General features: G+C 37.5%; 1 protein-coding gene and 1 pseudogene across 2 annotated transcripts in view; both read left to right on the top strand.

The window, feature by feature from the left end:
• The window catches only part of CTTNBP2NL (CTTNBP2 N-terminal like), a 66,718-nt gene that overhangs the window by 24,797 nt on the left and 22,465 nt on the right, over nt 1-19,456 (top strand). The window lies entirely within an intron of this gene.
• The window catches only part of LOC101335224 (26S proteasome regulatory subunit 4 pseudogene), a 35,673-nt pseudogene that overhangs the window by 9,854 nt on the left and 6,363 nt on the right, over nt 1-19,456 (top strand).

Here is a 19,456-nt window from a genome sequence, read left to right as displayed (position 1 = left end):
TATTTCCCAGAAAACATTATTTTTCTCAGTGTTAATTTGGACCACAGGAAGAAAATTTATTTTAAAGGAGGCGGTATTTATTACTGACATCCCCTATATCTGAATGCAGCTCCAGAGCCAGTTATTGAAGAATAGGTAGAAATACTGTTATTTCTGTTTTGTGCTTTTGAATAAAAAGAATTCAACATTGGTTTCTTTTATTGAATTTATTAATCTCAGGACACCTATTTATTGAGGAGAGTTGCTGCAGTCTATATGGTTTTATGTGAAAGTATATTTAGAAAAAAACATTTTCTGTAAGTTACTTCAGATTACCCACCAAACATCCCATGATAACATAGTTATATTGATCTAGCTCCAGTAAATTCTTTATAAAAAGTAAACTCTTGGTTAATGGCTATATGAATTGGGTGGTACAGCCACATGGTGGACTATTATGTGGCTATTTAAAAATATGATGCAGGGCTTCCCTGGTGGTACAGTGGTTAAGAATCCGCCTGCCAATGCAGGGGACATGGATTCGAGCCCTAGTCTGGGAAGATCCCACATGCCGCGAGCAGCTAAGCCCGTGCACTACAACTACTGAGCCTGCGCTGAAGAGCCTGTGAGCCACAACTACTGAGCCTGTGTGCTGCAACTGCTGAAGCCTGCATGCCTAGAGCCCGTGCTCCGCAACAAGAGAAGCCACAGCAATGAGAAGCCCATGCACCGCAACAAAGAGTAGCCCCTGCTCGCTGCAACCAGAGAAAAGCCAGCACACAGCAACGAAGACCCAATGCAGCCAAAAATAAATAAATAAATTTATTAAAATGTATATATATATATATATATATATATATATGAGGAACTTGTAATGACATGTAGTGTTCCTACAATGTAATGCTAAATTTATGAAGCAGATCATAACATTAAATATATCCTTTAGAATCGAATAGAATAAAATACCTAGGAAATAAACCTACCTAAAGAGGCAGAAGACCTGTATTCTGAAAACTATAAGACACTGATAAAAGATATTGAAGACCACACAAACAGTTGGAAGGATATATTATGTTCTTGGATTGGAAGAATCTGCCTTGTTAAGATGACCACACTACCCAAGGCAATCTACAGATTCAATACAATCACTATCAAATTACCAATGGCATTTTTCACAGAACTGAAACAAAATTTTTTTTAATTTTTATGGAAACACAAAAGACCCCAAATAGCCAAAACAATCTTGAGAAAGAAGAACAGGGCTGGAGGAATCACACTCCCTGACTTCAGACTATATTGTAAAGCTACAGCAGTCAAAACAGTGTGGTACTGGCATAAAAACAGACACATAGATCAGTGGAATGGGATAGAAAGCCCAGAAATAAACCCATGCACTTATGGTCAGTTACTCTACAACAAAGGAGGCAAGAATATACAGTGGAGAAAAGACAGTCTCTTCAATAAATGGTCCTGGAAAAACTGGACAGCTACATGTAAAAGAATGAAATTAGAACATCCTCTATCACCGTACACAAAAATGAACTCAGAATGGATTAAAGACCTAAATGTAAGACCGATACTCTAAAACTATTAGAGGAAAACATAGGCAGAACACTCTTTGACATAAATTGCAGCAATATTTTTTTGGATAGGTCTCCTAGAGTAATGGAAACAAAGGAAAAGTAAACAAGTGTGACCTAGTTTAACTTAAAACCTTTTACACAGCAAAGGAAACCATAAACAAAATGAAAAGACAGTCTATGGAATGGGAGAAAATATTTGCAAACAATGCAACCAACAAGGGCTTAATATCCAAAATATACAAACAGCTTATACAGCTCAATATAAAAAAAAAAAAAACAACCCAATCAAAAACTTGGCAGAAGACCTAAATAGACATTTCTCCAAAGAAGCCATGCAGATGACCAATAGCCATGTGAAAAGATGCTCAACATCGCTAATTATTAGAGAAATGCAAATCAAAACTACAATGAAGTACCACCCGACACTGGTCAGAATGGCCACCGTGAAGAAGTCTACAAATTATAAATGCTGGAAAAGGTGTGGATAAAAGGGAACCCCCCTACACTGTTGGTAGGAATGTAAATTGGTGCAGCCACTGTGGAGAACCATATAGAGGTTTCTCAAAAGAACTAAAAATTGAGTTACCATATGATCCAGTAATCCCAGTTCTGGGCATATATCCAGGCAAAATTATAATTCAAAATGATACATGAGGGATTTTCATTGTGGCGCAGTGCAGGGGACATGGGTTCGATCCCTGGTCCGGGAAGATCCCACATGCTGTGGAGCAACTAAGCCCGTGCGCCATGACTACTGAGCCCACGCTACTGAGCCCACGTGCCACAACTACTGAAGCCCATGCACCTAGAGCCCTTGCTCCACAACAAGAGAAGCCACTGCAATGTGAAGCCTACACGCTGCAACGAAAAGTAGCTCCCACTCGCCACAACTAGAGAAAGCCCGTGCAAAGCAACAAAGACCCAACGAAGCCAAAAAAACAAGGTACATGCACCCCTATGTTCACAGCAGCACTATTCCCAATAGCCAAGACATGGAAACAACCCAAATGTCCATCAGCAGATGAATGGATAAAGAAGATGTGAGATATATATATATGTGTATATATATATATATATCTCCACTAGATGTATACTCAGCCATGAAAAAGAACGAAATAATGCCATTTGCAGCAACCTGGATGGACCTAGAGATTGTCATACTAAGTGAAGTAAGTCAGACAGGGAAAGACAGATATATGATATCACTTATATGTGGAATCTAAAAAATGATACAGATGAACTTATTTACAAAACAGAAATTGACTTGCAGACATAGGAAACAAATTTATGGTTAGCAAAGGGGAAAGAAAAAGGGAGGAAAAAATTGAGAATTTGGGATTAACATATACACACTATTATATATAAAATAGAAAAAAACAAGGACCTACTGTATAGCACAGGGAACTATATTCGGTATCTTGTAATAACCTATAATGGAAAAGAATCTGAAAAAGTTTATATATATACTGAATTACTTTGCTGCACCTGAAACATTGTAAATCAACTATACTTCAGTAATCAATCAATTATTGTCAGAACAAGTTTTTTAAAAATAAATATATACTTTAACCTCAATTATAAAGAATAACATATATTTATTATCATATATATATAATTATATAACATTTGTGTGTGTGTATATATGTGTGTGTGTGTGTGTGTGTGTATATATATATATATATATATATATATATATGACTCAAGCAAATAGATTGACATTTGTAGTTTGAATGTGGTTGTCCCTGGGTGTCGAATCATATTATATTTTAATTTTTTTCATTAAAACTTCTGTATTATATATAAATAATTTAAAATCAGAAACATTTGTTTTTAAATAGCAGTAATCTTATACAACTACTTGCTCAATATCTGTTTAGTAAAACTCACTCTAAGAAGGTAACTTAACCATATATTATTTACTTTGTTAGGAAAAGATATTAGAGCTATATAGAACCATAGTTGAATTCTTCCTTTTTTGTTGTTCCTGATATTGTTAATATTATTGTTTTCCAACCCAGTCTAAATGACTGAATTGCCTCTGTCTGAAAAACCTAAGTTACCAAGTTATCCAATAAAAAGATCACAGAGTTTAGGGGGACAAAAAAGAAGGCTGCAATAAAGATATCATACCAGAGTCTAAAGAGCTGTCTTTCAAACTTTTTTTTTTTAACTTCTTTATTGGAGTCTTTCAAACATTTTTTTTAACATCTTTATTGGACTATAATTGCTTTACAATGGTATGTTAGTTTCTGCTTTATAACAAAGTGAATCAGCTATACATATACCCCCATATCTCCTCTCTCTTGCCTCTCCCTCCCACCCTCCCTATCCCACCCCTCTAGGTGGTCACAAAGCACCGAGCTGATCTCCCTGTGCTATGCGGCTGCTTCCCAGTAGCTGTCTTACACTTGGTAGTATATATAAGTCCATGGCAATTTTTCACTTTGTCCCAGCTTACCCTTCCCCCTCCCCGTGTCCTCAAGTCCATTGTCTATGTCTGCATCTTTATTCCTGTCCTGCCCCTAGGTTCTTCAGAACCTTTTTTTTTTAATGTTCCATATATATGTTGTAGCATATGGTATTTGTTTTCCTCTTTCTGACTTACTTCACTCTGTATGACAGTCCCTAGGTCCATCCACCTCACTACAAATAACTCAATTTCGTTTCTTTTTATGGCTGAGTAATATTCCATTGTATATATGTGCCACATCTTCTCTATCCATTCATCTTTCAGTGGACACTTAGGTTGCTTCCATGTCCTGGCTATTGTAAATAGAGCTGCAGTGAACATTGTGGTACATGACTCTTTTTGAGTTATGGTTTTCTCAGGGTATATGCCCAGTAGTGGGATGGCTGGGTCATATGGTAGTTCTATGTTTAGTTTTCTAAGGAACCACCATACTGTTCTCCATGGTGGCTGTATCAGTTTACATTCCCACCAACAGTGCAAGAGGGTTCCCTTTTCTCCACACCCTCTCCAGCATTTATTGTTTGTAGATTTTTGGGTGATGGCCATTCTGACTGGTGTGAGGTGATACCTCATTGTAGTTTTGATTTGCATTTCTTTAATGATTAGTGATGTTGAGCATCCTTTCATGTGTTTGTCGGCAATCTGTATATCTTTGGAGAAATGTCTATTTGGGTCTTCTGCCCATTTTTGGATTGGGTTGTTTGTTTTTTTTCAATATTGACCTGCATGAGCTGCTTGTAAATTTTGGAGATTAATCCTTTGTCAGTTGCTTCATTTGCAAATATTTTCTCCCATTCTGAGGGTTGTCTTTTCATCTTGGCTATGGTTTCCTTTGCCGTGCAAAAGCTTTGAAGTTTCATTAGGTCCCATTTGTTTATTTTTGTTTTTATTTCCATTTCTCTAGGAGATGGGTCAAAAAGGATCTTGCTGTGATTTATGTCATAGAGTGTTCTGCTTATATTTTCCTCTAAGAGTTTTATAGTGTCTGGCCTTGCACTTAGGTCTTTAATTCATTTTGAGCTTATTTTTGTGTGTGGTATTAGGGAGTGTTCTAATTTCATTCTTTTACATGTAGCTGTCCAGTTTTCCCAGCACCACTTATTGAAGAGGCTGTCTTTTCTCCATTATATATTCTTGCCTCCTTTATCAAATATAAGGTGACCATATGTGTGTGGGTTTATCTCTGGGCTTTCTATCCTGTTCCATTGATCTCTATTTCTGTTTTTGTGCCAGTACCATACTGTCTTGATTACTGTAGCTTTGTAATATAGTCTGAAGTCAGGGAGTCAGATTCCTCCAGCTCCGTTTTTCTTTCTGAAGATTGCTGTGGCTATTTGGGGTCTTTTGTGTTTCCATACAAATTGTGAAATTTTTTGTTCTAGTTCTATGAAAAATGCCTAGGGGTTGCATTGAGTCTGTAGATTGCTTTGGGTAGTATAGTCATTTTCACAGTGTTGATTCTTCCAATCCAAGAACATGGTACATGTCTCCATCTGTTTGTATCATCTTTAATTTCTTTCATCAGTGTCTTATAGTTTCTGCACACAGGTTTTTTGTCTCCTTAGGTAGGTTTATTCCTACGTATTTTATTCTTTTTGTTGCAGTGGTAAATGGGAGTGTTTCCTTAATTTCTCTTTCAAATTTTTCATCATTAGTGTATAGGAATGCAAGAGATTTCTGTGCATTAATTTTGTATCGATTAGCTCTAGTACTCTTCTGTTAGCATCTTTAGGATTCTCTTTGTATAGTATCATGTGATCTGCAAACAGTGACAGCTTTACTTCTGTTCCGATTTGGATCGCTTTTATTTCTTTTTCTTTGATAGCTGTGGCTAAAACTTCCAAAACTACGTTGAATAACAGTGGTGAGAGTTTACACCCTTGTCTTATTCCTGAATTTAGAGGAAATGGTTTCAGTTTTCCACCATTGCGAACAATGCTGGCTGTGGGTTTGTCATATATGGTCTTCATTATGTGTAGGTAACTTCCCTCTATGCCTATTTACTGGAGGGTTTTTATCATAAATGGGTGTTGAATTTTCTCAAAAGGTTTTTCTTCGTCTATTGAGATGATCATATGGTTTTTCTCCTACAGTTTGTTAATATGCTTTATCACATTGATTGATTAGCGTATATTAAAGAAACCTTGCATTCCTGGGGTAAACCGCACTTGATCATGGTGTATGATTGTTTTAATGTGCTACTGGATTCTGTTTGCTAGTATTTTGTTGAGGATTTTTGCATCTGTGTTCATCAGTGATATTGACCTGTAGTTTTCTTTCTTTGTGACATATTTGTCTGGTTTTGGTATCGGGGTGATGGTGGCCTCATAGAATGAGATTGGGAGTGTTCCTCCCTCTGCTATATTTTGGAAGAGTTTGAAAAGGATGGGTGTTAGCTCTTCTCTAAATCTTTGATAGAATTCACCTGTGACGCCATCTGGTCCTGGGCTTTTGTTTGTTGGAAGATTTTCAATCACAGTCTCAATTTCAGTGCTTGTGATTGGTCTGTTTATATTTTCTATTTTTTTCCTGGTTCAGTCTTGGAAGGTTGTGCTTTTCTTAGAATTTGTCCATTTCTTCCAGGTTGTCCATTTTATTGGCATATAGCTGCTTATAGTAATCTCCCATGATTTTTGTATTTCTGCAGTGTCAGTTTTTACTTCTTTTTCATTTCTACTTCTGTTGATTTGAGTCTTCTCCCTTTTTTCCTTGATGAGTCTGGCTAATGGTTTATCAATGTTGTTTATCTTCTCAAAGAACCAGCTTTTAGTTTAATTGATCTTTCTGTCGTTTCCTTCATTTCTTTTTCATTTATTTCTGATCTGATCTTTATGATTTCTTTCCTTCTGCTAATTTTGGGGTTTTTTTGTTCTTCTTTCTCTAATTGCTTTAGGTGTAAGGTTAGGTTGTTGATTTGAGGTGTTTCTTGTTTCTTGAGGTAGGATTGTATTGCTATAAACTTCCTTCTTAGAACTGCTTTTGCTGTATCCCATAGGTTTTGGGTAGTCGTGTTTTCATTGTCATTTGTTTCTAGGTATTTTTTGATTTCCTCTTTGATTTCTTCAGTGATCTCTTGGTTATTAAGTAGTGTATTGTTTAGCATCCATGTGTTTGTATTTTTTACAGTTTTTTCCCTGTAACTGATTTTTAATCTCATAGCGTTGTGGTCAGAAAAATACTTGATATGATTTCAATTTTCTTAAATTTACCAACGCATGATTTGTGACCCAAGATATGATCTATCCTGTAGAATGTTCCATGATCACTTGAGAACAAAGTGTATTCTGTTGGTTTTGGATGGAATGTCCTATAAATATCAATTAAGTCCATCTTGTTTAATGTATCATTTAAAGCTTGTGTTTCCTTATTTATTTTCATTTTGGATGATCTGTCCATTGGTGAAAGTGGGGTGTTAAAGTCCCCTCCTATGATTGTGTTACTGTCGATTTCCTCTTTTATGACTGTTAGTATTTGCCTTATGTATTCAGGTGCTCCTATGTTGGGTGCATAAATATTTACAATTGTTATATCTTCTCCTTGGATTGATCCCTTGATCATTATGTAGTGTCCTTCTTTGTCTCTTGTAATAGTCTTTATTTTAAAGTCTGTTTTGTCTGATATGAGAATTGCTATTCCAGCTTTGTTTTGATTTCCATTTGCATGGAATATCTTTTTCCATCCCCTCACTTTCAGTCTGTATGTGCCCCTAGGTCTGAAATAGGTCTCTTGTAGGCAGTATATATATGGGTCCTGTTTTTGTATCCATTCAGCCAGTCTGTGTCTTTTGGTGGGAGCATTTAATCCATTTACATTTAAGGTAATTATCGATATGTATGTTCCTATTCCCATTTTCTTAATTGTTTTGGGTTGTTATTGTAGGTCTTTTCCTTCTCTTCTGTTTCCTGCTTAGAGAAGTTCCTTTAGCATTTGTTGTAAAGCTGGTTTGGTGGTGCTGAATTCTCTTAGCTTTTGCTTGTCTGTAAAGGTTTTAATTTCTCTGTCAAATCTAAATGAGATCCTTGTGGGTAGAGTAGTCTTGGTTATAGGTTTTTCCCTTTCATCCCTTTAAATATGTCCTGCCACTCCCTTCTGGCTTTCAGAGTTTCTGCTGAAAGATCAGCTGTTAATCTTATGGGGATTCCCTTGTATGTTATTTGTTGCTTTTCCCTTGCTGCTTTTAATATTTTTTCTTTGTATGTAATTTTTGGTAGTTTGATTGATATGTGTTTTGGCATGTTTCTGCTTGGATTTATCCTGTATGGGACTCTGCACTTCCTGGACTTGATTGACTATTTCCTTTCCCATATTAGGGAAGTTTTCAACTATAATCTCTTCAAATATTTTCTCAGTCCCCTTCTTTTTCTCTTCTTCTTCTAGGACCCCTATAATTTGAATGCTGGTGCGTTTAATGTTGTTCCAGAGGTCTCTGAGACTGTCCTCAATTCTTATCATTCTTTTTTCTTTATTCTGCTCTGCAGTAGTTATTTCAACTATTTTATCTTCCTGGTCACTTATTCATTCTTCTGCCTCAGTTATTCTGCTATTGATTCCTTCTAGAGAATTTTAAATTTCATTTATTGGGTTGTTCATCATTGATGGTTTGCTCTTTAGTTCTTCTAGGTCCTTGTTAAATGTTTCACGTATTTTCTCCATTCTATTTCCTGGATTTTGGATCATCTTTACTATCATTACTCTGAATTCTTTTTCATGTAGACTGCCTCTTTCCTTTTCATTTGTTTGGTCTGGTGGGTTTTTACCTTGCTCCTTCAACTGCTGTGTGTTTCTCTGTCTTCTCATTTTGCTTAACTTACTGTGTTTGGGGTCTCCTTTTCGCAGGCTGCAGGTTCGTAGTTCCCATTGTTTTTGGTGTCTGCCCCCAGTGGGTAAGGTTGGTTCAGTGTGTAGTCTAAGCTTCCTGGTGGAGGGGACTAGTGCCTGTGTTCTGGTGGATGAGGCTGGATCTTGTCTTTCTGGTGTGCAGGACCACGTCCAGTGGTGTGCTTTGGGGTGTCTGTGACCTTATGATATTAGGCAGCCTTCTGCTAATGGATGGGGTTGTATTCCTGTCTTGCTAGTTGTTTGGCATAGGGTGTCCAGCACTGGAGCTTGCTTGTTGTTGAGTGGAGATGGGTCTTAGCATTGAGATGGAGATCTCTGGGAGAGGTTTCACCATTTGATATTACGTGGAGCTAGGAGGTCTCTGGTGGATCAATGTCCTGAACTCAGCTCTCCCACCTCAGAGGCACAGGCCTGACACCTGGCCGGAGCACCAATACTCTGTCAGCCACACGGTAATTATTCTTTCCAGTGGTGGACCAACAGTGGGTCAGGGAGAGTGGTTTGTCCAAGCTAAAATCCAGCTGGAGGAGGTCATGGAGAGGACATAATGGCTGGTTGAACGGAGAGGCAGACCCAGGCAGTTCCGCGACTCGACTGTCGGGTTAGCAGGGGCGCCTTCCCCACATCCTCCAAACATTTTATTAAGTACATTTCACCATTTTGCCACAATCCAGGACACACAAACACACCCACATACATATATTAACTAAAACAAAAATTTCACTAAAACGTACACTGTATGTTTTTTTATACTCTGTATAATATTTACACTATACCATGCTATACTACACTGTTTTCTTTTGTACTTTATTTTTCTTTAAATGCTGACTGTGACCCCGATTAACCTAGTTTCATGATCCATATCTAGAAATTTTTGCTATAGATGTACTTAGACCTATACAATAAAGTGTAAGTGTAAGGATATTTATTGCAACATTGTCATAGCAGCAAAATGCTGAAAACAACTTACGTATTAGGGTTCTGGTCAGCAAATTATGGTATATTGTACAGTAGAATCCTATGCAAACCTTAAAGAGAAGATCTTTATGAGAGCTAGATCTTATAACATTCTCCAACGTATAGTAAGTTAAAGAATAAGGCACAGAACAGTGTGCACAGTGAAAGAAAAAAGAAACAGTATTAAGTTGTAACTGGTGAAGCCAGAAATACATCTCACAAAGCCTCTTCCTTCCTTCCCCTTGACTTGGTTCCCTTGAGAATGGTAGGAACCCCCAAAATGGTCTGCCCTGGGAAGGGAATGAAATTAGTGAAAGGAAAGTACCAGGTTTGGTGGTAGGGTACTCTGGCACAAAAGAGCCAAAAGAAGCAGGAAAGGCTGGTCATACGTATGGGATGTTTATAAATTGGGTATCTGTAAAAAAAGAAGACTACATTCTTAAGTAATTAAGTATCTTTGTTGCATTCAGAAAAACATTGGGCCTCATAAAACAGTGAACTCAGTAATTGTCTGATCAGCTATTTGCTATTCTCTAAGATAATAGTAAATGAAAAAATAAGACATAGCTTTTTATCACATGTCATCATTTACATTACAAATTGTGGCATTTAGGGGGTTTAAGAGTAAAGGTGCCAGAAAAATAAGCACATTTATCATTTAACTGGCATCTTCCTGTGGGCTGTTTTTCTTATGTCTTTGAGGAAAGAAAGGGGGAATTCAGATTGTAAAAATGCTACCTATTTAGAGAATATACAGTTCTCTGGCAGTTGGGGAAAGCTTCAGAAAAGAGTACAGCAGTGGGGAACTTCATTGCATTTTTCAGCCTGAAACTAAAACAAATAAAAAAGGGAAACAGCTTATTCCTGTTATTTTGACTTCCTCTTATTGTGTCTTCCTTCCATGTGTTAGCCTTGTGATTTGGGATTAATCAGAGGTTATTTCTAGTTGCCCCCATAAAGAGAAAAGAAACAAAGACAAAGAGCTGCTTCTAAAGTTAAAGCCTGTGGTCCATCGTTTAGTATTTCAGTTCAGCTAGTTGTCAGATTAACTTGAAAGAATAGGAGGAAACCATCTTGTGTGTTCACTGAAAATCTTTATGGAAGAGGAGCATTTATAGAATCAAACTGAGAATTTTATTATATAGGAAATTATTTCCTTAGAACAGCGCAGCAGTAAATCTATTCCACCAAACTATTCTTGTATCTGCACAAGGATGCTCATTGCAGTATTGTATAATACAGTATTTGAAAACTACGAACAGCCTAAAATATCCCTCAGTAAAGTATAGGTGTGTAACTGGTACATCCTTAATATGGAATATTATGTAATTGCTTCTTTTTAAAGGAGGAAAATAAGCTATGTACTTACTGACTTAGGAAATTCTCTAAGACACAATAAGTGAAAACAAGTTGCAAAACAGTTTTAAAATAATACCTCTGTAATTACACACACACACACACCCCTACACACACATCTGTGCTTGGAAAAGGTCTGGAAGGATGCCCATCATACTAAGAACCTTTGGGAAAGAGAGATTGGGTTATGTTTAGGAAGGACTTCAGCTTTATCTATGGAATTAAAATTTTATGAGAAAGTAGTCATTCACTAATGATGAAATTAAAATAAAAATTATATTTGTAAGAAATATAGTGTGAGCAATGGGATGGCAAGGAGTTAAGAACAACATTTACTTTTTACCGATCTTCTAGATAGTTTATACTTCTCACAGAAGTCTGTGTTAATTCGAATATATAGTTAAGGGAGTAGAGACAAGTATAGCATGCCTAGGGAAAGCACGAGCTTGCTACCTCTATATCCCTGATTTTCTCCCCAAAAAAGCAGAGTAAATTTCTGCCTAATTTTCAAATTCTGCCTTTGTGCAGGATACCTAAAAGTTATTCTTCCAGAGTAGATTCTTTCACAGGTCATGGACTCAAATTAAGTAAAGCTGACAACATATGTATGAGAAGCCACATGATTAAAATTTTAGGAAATTCTAATATCATAGCAAGAGACCTACAGCCCTTCAAAGTACTTTTCTTGTCTTCAGTTTCATGTATGTAGTTCATAATATTTCATCATTTAACAACAAGGGGCTTCCCTGGTGGCTCAGTGGTTAAGAATCCACCTGCCCATGTGGGGGACTGGGGTTCGAGCCCTGGTCCGGGAAGATCCCACATGCTGTGGAGCAACTAAGTCCGCGCGCCACAACTACTGAGCCTACGCTCTAGAGCTTACGAGCCAAAACTGCTGAGCCCACGCGCCACAACTACTGAAGCCCATGTGCCTAGCCATGCTCCACAACAAGAGAAGCCACCGCAATGAGAAGCCCGCACACCACAACGAAGAGTAGCCCGTGCTTGACGCAACTAGAGAAAGCCCACACGCAGCAACAAAGACCCAATGCGGCCAAAAATAAATAAATTTATTAAAAAAACAACAACAACGAAAAGTATTTTCTGCCTCAAAAATCAACTTCACCCAATGAATGCTAAGATACGCATAAGTTCCAAAAAAATTTTTTAATTTAATTCAATACCTAACATGTTGTCTGTTCAACAAAAGACTGAATTCATTGGTAGAAATGAGTAAGAGATAGTGTTATTATTTAATTCAGAAGTCTCTTCTTACTGATTTGAAACTTCATATATAGAACTTCTCATATAAGCATACCTAACAAATTTTTGTACAGTTGAATCATACTTAACGTGTTTTATCTTTTTCTTTGTACTAGATTAGTAATAATTTGTCTACTGTGCTGATACGCTTCACAGATTATATATTTTCATCTCTCATTTCTTTATATTTCATATTTCTTTTTTTCAGTAAATATAAGCTTCATGAGGGGCAGGTACTTTGTTTATCTTGCTGCATTGCATCCCAGATATCTAGAACGTGGTAAGTTCTTCAGAAATATTTGTCATCCGAGAGAGTAAGTTAAGGCCCTTTAAGTTTAACTTGAATGTATTCAAGTGTCAAAAAATAGGTTGCCATTATACTGTGAGAAAACCATAATTCAAAAAGAGACATGTACCACAATGTTCATTGCAGCACTGTTTACAATAGCCAGGACATGGAAGCAACCTAAGTGTCCATCCACAGATGAATGGATAAAGAAGATGTGGCACATATATACAATGGAATATTACTCAGCCATAAAAAGAAATGAAATTGAGTTATTTGTAGTGAGGTGGATGGACCTAGAGTCTGTCATACGGAGTGAAGTAAGTCAGAAAGAGAAAAACAAGTACCGTATGCTGACACATATATATGGAATCTAAAGAAAAAAAAAGTTTCTGAAGAACCTAGGGGTAGGACAGGAATAAAGACACAGACGTAGAGAATGGACTTGAGGACATGGGGAGGGGGAAGGGCAAGCTAGGACAAAGTGAGAGAATAGTGTTGACATATATACACTACCAAGTGTAAAATAGCTAATGGGAAGCAGCTGCATAGCACAGGGAGATCAGCTCGGTGCTTTGTGACTACCTAGAGGGGTAGGATAGGGAGGGTGGGAGGGAGGCACAAAAGGGAGGGAATATGGGAATATATGTGTACATATAGCTGATTCAGTTTGTTATACAGCAGAAACTAACACAACATTGTAAAGCAATTATACTCCAATAAAGATGTTTAAAAAAAATAAAATAAATGCAAGAACAAAGGCCAAAAAAATAGGTTTCCATTTATTAATTCATATGTTTGAGAAGAGAGGCTTAACTATAGTAATATAGTTTGCCAACTAAAACTTGTCACTTGCCATCTGGTTCTACAAGAATGAAGTCACTAGCCACTGCAGTTGCTGACCTTCAACACACCCTGAAAGGAGTTCAGGGCAGAGCTCAGGAATGAGGCACTCTGTGCCCTGCAAGAAACTGGCAGAACAGGCCTTCAGGTAGATATTTTCAGGAGAAAATTTTACAAGCCCAATTTCTCGCATCTTTTCATATCTAGAAAAGCACTGAAATCAGTAACGGAGACATCTGCTCCTCTGTGACTAGCAGCAGCCTTCTGCCAAAATGTGTGCTTGATTGCACATATTCTCCTTCACCAAACTGTATATATGACCTTCCCACTTACCTCTTCGGAGCATTTCTTCAGAGCTATCTGAGAGACTGTCTCCCAGGCTGTAGTCCTCAGTTTGCCCCAAATAAAACTTAACTCACAGCTCTCACATTGTGCATTTTTTTTTCGGTTGATAAGTTTCATAATTTTACTATTGCTGATAATTCCCACTCAGTGACATTATTTATATCTCACCCCTGTACTAAGAAAAAACAATTTGTTCTTCAGACAGGAAATTATTGCTTTGTGTTTGTTTCCATATTTTTAGTAATGGATAACAAATAATTAGGATATGTACCTTTTTTCACTATGTATCTGTATTCAACTAAAAAACAAAAAAATCAAGTGACATTTTACCTCAGTGTCCTTTCCTATCAAATTGAAATCTGCATTCCCTAAGAGGTTAGTAAGTAGAGTTTTGAGAGCATCAGAGAAAATAGTTAGTACTTTTTAAGAGTACAGTGTTGCTTATCTTTCTTCATCTATCTAGATATATTTACAAAAAATATTGTTCCCCACACTTTTCAGCTAAGGACCCCTGTGGGCATCTGTCTACATTACACGTCCTTTCTCTATCTTTCAGAATATATTTCTTTATCCCCCGCTTCTCCAGTGTTTTTGTTTTTGTTTTTGTTTTTGGCTTTCACAAAATCTTCATTATCCCCCATTTCTCTGCTTTCCAAATTGATAGCTCTGAGTTCTTTTCTCTTTAAAATCTTCCTTTCAGTCTCTTGTCCTTCCCTTCCTGACAGTATCTTTCATCAGTGGGACGAATGACTGTCATCTACACAGCAGACCTAGAAATCATTAAAGGAAAAGAGTGCTAAAACAAAGTCTTAGAGGTTTAGAATAGAGCCAGTTTTCCTGTTCCTTATGGGATTAAAATGGGGAAAGGGTCTAGGTTATCCCATTCTTGTCTTTGGTGACATTTAAAGTTTCCTAATGGTATCACCCCTTTTTAAAATAAAAAGGAAGGAGGGCTCATATATCTCCAAACAAAGATCTCCTGTTCTTCTGATCCAGGCATATTCTGATCCCCTTCAGTGGACTTTTATCATGAAGATGAAGGCATTCTTGGGTTGGAATAACTTGGAATTAACAGTAGCAGTGATCAACTTTCACATGCTCAGTTTCACCGTATATTCAGTGCTTTACTGTAGTGATGAACATTACCAGTTCACATTTTAAATTATCATTCAACAACCTACAATGCACTTACAGCCCACCTTTTACTTTACAGTCTTGGCTTTTTTACCCCTCTCCCCATTCTATTCTCTAAAGAAAAGGGATCCTTCCTTGACTGGAGTCCCAAGCCACCTGTATGACTGCTGGTTGAAACTGAATAGCTAGCTACCTCCCTGTACATAAGGCTGCAGTGACAATAGAAATTGCCATCTTCCCATCCTCTGACTTGTGACATGGAGCTTGTTAGGATGTATAATTAGCATTGTCCTTGCTTCCGTTTGCCTGCCCTGATGTCTTGTTCTCACTGCGTTGTGGTTCTTAAACCACACTGTTCCCCTTTTATCATTCTTTCCTGTCTCTATACTCCCCTTGACCCTCTTCTGCCCCACAAGCTTCTTATTCCTGTTTACTTGGTACACTTTTAATTGTGAACACTTTTACTTCTCAGCCAAGTAAGAACCCTTTTCCCAAGGCCTTACATTTAAGCAGCTTGTTTCTTGCCGTGCTTCCTTGTAGTATCAGTCTGTGTTTGTAATTTAAGAATCTTGCTTCAAACAAATTTTTAGAGTTAAGACCTATATCCCACAATTATACAGCTTCAGATCCTCCCTCCTCAGAATCCCCTAACTAGAGGAAGACACCCTTTCTCATCTTATTTAGTAAGCTCTTTTTTACTATTTTAACACTGAAGTTAGTTTCTACACTGTCTGTTAATATATAGTGAGTAAAAGAGCCAGAGCACATCTCTAATAAAGATGATTTTCAAGTTCATAGTCACTTAAAGTATCACAGAGTTACAGTGTGCGGTCTGGGTCTCCTTCTGTAACACTTCAGAGACAGTTTTTGGATTGTGCCCCCTCAACCTCATGGTGTTTCCTGTGATTCATTAAATTGCTAATAGTCCCATTTATCTGCCAGAACCCACCCACTTCCAGGGTTGGCCTTTTCCTTCCTATTCCTTCTGAGTGTAAGGGCTGAGTCTTAGAAAGTTCTGATCAAACAGATTGTACTTGGTGTTCCTCTAAACATTAATGGTATTGTTTAGAATACATTTAAATACACAGAAGCAGCTTGTTTTTTTTTCTGCTCTTAGGCCTTAAACTTGCCTGGCAAATTTTAAGCTCCTTGAGAGCAGCAGTTTAGTCAAATCTATATCCCCCTAATATTACCCACATCACTTAGCATATATAGTACCCAGCACACATTAAGTATTCAATATAAGCATTCAAAGCATGTGCCCCTGTGAATCAACCATACATCCAGAAAATCTTCTCAGGCTTCTGCAGTGCTATTTTTGATTGTCTAACCCTGGTAACACAGACTTTTTTTTTTTTTTTTTTTTTACATTTTGTATATTTGATGTTAGGCCAAACTTCTCCTGGTCTGTAGACTTTTATAACATTCATTAGTTTAAAATACTAATCCTGATTCCTTATTACTTCTATTAGAATTCACATGTTTATTACAGCTTAAACTGTTTAAAATTATAGATTCAGGAGTCATTCTTCTTAGGTTCTTCATTCTATTCTACTGTTTTTCAAACGTTTTTGGCAGGGACACATAGTAAAAAATAGACTTTGCATTGTGACCCAAGGGACACACCAACATGTGCACATACACACACAGATATACACACACCTATATTCTTATGCCAGAAGGAAATTTTCTTGAAATAGTACTCACAGCATTCAGTGCTCTACAGTGTTTTCAATTCTGTTCTATTTCATTTTTAAGCTACTGATCGAGACCCACTAAATTGAAATTCATTGCTATGAAGTCCTGGGGAATATCTGTTTATGTGTATTACTCATTCAGTTAACATATTCAGTACTTACTGTATACCATTTACTGTTCTTCTCCACTTCTTAACTGGCTTTCTGACCTTGGGAAAGTCACATGTTAATGTTCAGTTTCTTCTGTAAAATGGAGATACAGTGCTGTCTACCTGCAGAGGAATGCTGCTAGGATGAGATGAGCTATATAAAGCACTGAGCACACTGCTCTGTAGGTAATGAGCACTCGAGTGTGAGCACCTCCCTTGCTGCTTCTCCTGTTGTTATTACTATTAAAATTACTTTGGTTTGAACTTCCCATCTTTCTGAAACACAATATATAAAGCATATGTTACATATAACTCAATTTTCCTTTAACTCTCACTATATATATTTATGTTTTGTTTTGTGTTTTTTTTTGCGGTACGGGGGCCTCTCACTGTTGTGGCCTCTCCCGTTGCGGAGCAATGGCTCCGGACGCGCAGGCTCAGTGGCCATGGCCCACGGGCGCAGCCGCTCCGCGGCATGTGGGATCTTCCCGGACCGGGGCACGAACCTGTGTCCCTGCATCGGCAGGCGGACTCGCAACCACTGCGCCACCAGGGAAGCCCCTATGTTTTTAAACTAGAGATATATTTTAGATATAGTGAAATGCACAGATCTTAAGTGTTCAGTTCAATAAGTTTTGACAAATGCCACTCCATTTGACCTACACTCCTATCAAGACATAAACATTCTCATCACACCAAAAAGTTATCTTATGCCCCTCCCTGGTCATTTGTCCCCCCCTATATCCAGATGTAACCACTGTTCTGATTTTCTTCACCATAGATTAGTTTTGCCCATTAGAACAGAGTCACAGAGAATACATTCTTTTATGTTTGGCACTTTTTGTTCGATATAATGATTTTCAGTTTCATCAGTGTCATTGTAGGTATCAGTAATTTGTCCCTTTTTATTGCTGAATAGTATTCCGTTTCATGAATTCGTCACATTTTACTTATCTGTTCTTCTAGTGATTGATATTTGATTGTTTCCAGTATGGGGCCATTATGAATAAAGCTACTCTGGATAATTGTGTAAAAGTCTTTGGGGACATATGTTTTCATTTCTTTTAGACAAATACTTAGAAGTGGAATAGCAGGTAGGCATTTCTAACTTTATGAGAAACTTCGAGATTAATTTCCAAAATAGTTCTACCGTTTATACTTCCACCAGCAATGTGAGCATTCTAGTTATCCTGTATAACATTTGATGTTGTCAGTCTTAAATTTTAGCCTTTTTAATGGCCGTATAGTACTATCTTATTGTTGTTTTAATTTACATCTCCCTGATCACTAATGAGTGATCACTTTTTCATGTGATCTCCCTGATCACTAATGAGTGATCACTTTTTCATGTGATCTCCCTGATCACTAATGAATGATCACTTTTTCATGTACTTTTCGGCCATTCATATATATTTTTAGGTCTGTGATCCATCCTTCTTTTTGTGTATGGTATGAAGTAGGTGACAACTGTCATTTTTTTAACATCTTTACTGGAGTATAATTGCTTTACATTGTTGTGTTAGTTGCTGCTGTATAACAAAGTGAATCAGCTATATGTATACATATGTCCCCATGTCCCCTCCCTCTTGTATCACCCTCACACCCTCCCTACCCCACCCCTCTAGGTGGTCACAAAGCACCTAGCTGATCTCCCTGTGCTATGCAGCTGCTTCCCAATAGCTATCTGTTTTACATTTGGTAGTGTATATATGTCAGTACTACTCTCTCACTTCGTCTCAGCATACCCTTCCCCCTCTCTGTGTCCTCAAGTCCATTGTCCACATCTGTGTCTTTATTCCTGTCCTGCCCCTAGGTTCTTCAGAACCTTTTTCTTTTTTTTTTAGATTCCATATATATGTGTTACCATATGGTATTTGTTTTTCTCTCTCTGACTTCACTCTGTATGACAAACTCTAGGTCCATCCACCTCATTACAGATAACTCAGTTTCATTTCTCTTTATGGCTGAGTAATATTCCATTGTATATATGCGCCACATCTTCTCCATCCATTCATCTTTCGATGGACACTTAGGTTGCTTCCATGTCCTGGCTATTGTAAATAGAGCTGCAGTGAACATTGTGGTACATGACTCTTTGAATTATGGTTTTCTCAGGGTATATGCCCAGTAGTGGGATTGCTGGGTCGTATGGTAGTTCTATTTTTAGTTTTTTAAGGAACCTCCATACTGTTCTCCATAGTGGCTGTATCAGTTTACATTCCCACCAACAGTGCAAGAGGGTTCCTTTTTCTCCACACCCTCTCCAGCATTTATTGTTTGTAGATTTTTGGATGGTGGCCCTTCTGACTAGTGTGAAGTGATACCTCATTGTAGTTTTGACTTGCATTTCTCTAATGAATAGTGATGTTGAGCATCCTTTCATGTGTTTGTTGGCAATCTGTATATCTTCTTTGGAGAAATATCTGTTTTGGTCTTCTGCCCATTTGTGGATTGGATTGGATTTTTTTTTTTTTTTTTTTTTTTTTTTGCGGCACGCGGGCCTCTCACTGCTGCGGCCTCTCCCGTTGCGGAGCACAGGCTCCGGACGTGCAGGC

This window comes from Tursiops truncatus, chromosome 1, assembly GCF_011762595.2.
Source record: "Tursiops truncatus isolate mTurTru1 chromosome 1, mTurTru1.mat.Y, whole genome shotgun sequence".
NCBI classification, from domain to species: domain Eukaryota; kingdom Metazoa; phylum Chordata; class Mammalia; order Artiodactyla; family Delphinidae; genus Tursiops; species Tursiops truncatus.
Note: the sequence above shows the minus strand (reverse complement) of the source record. Positions and strands in the feature narration are given on the sequence as shown.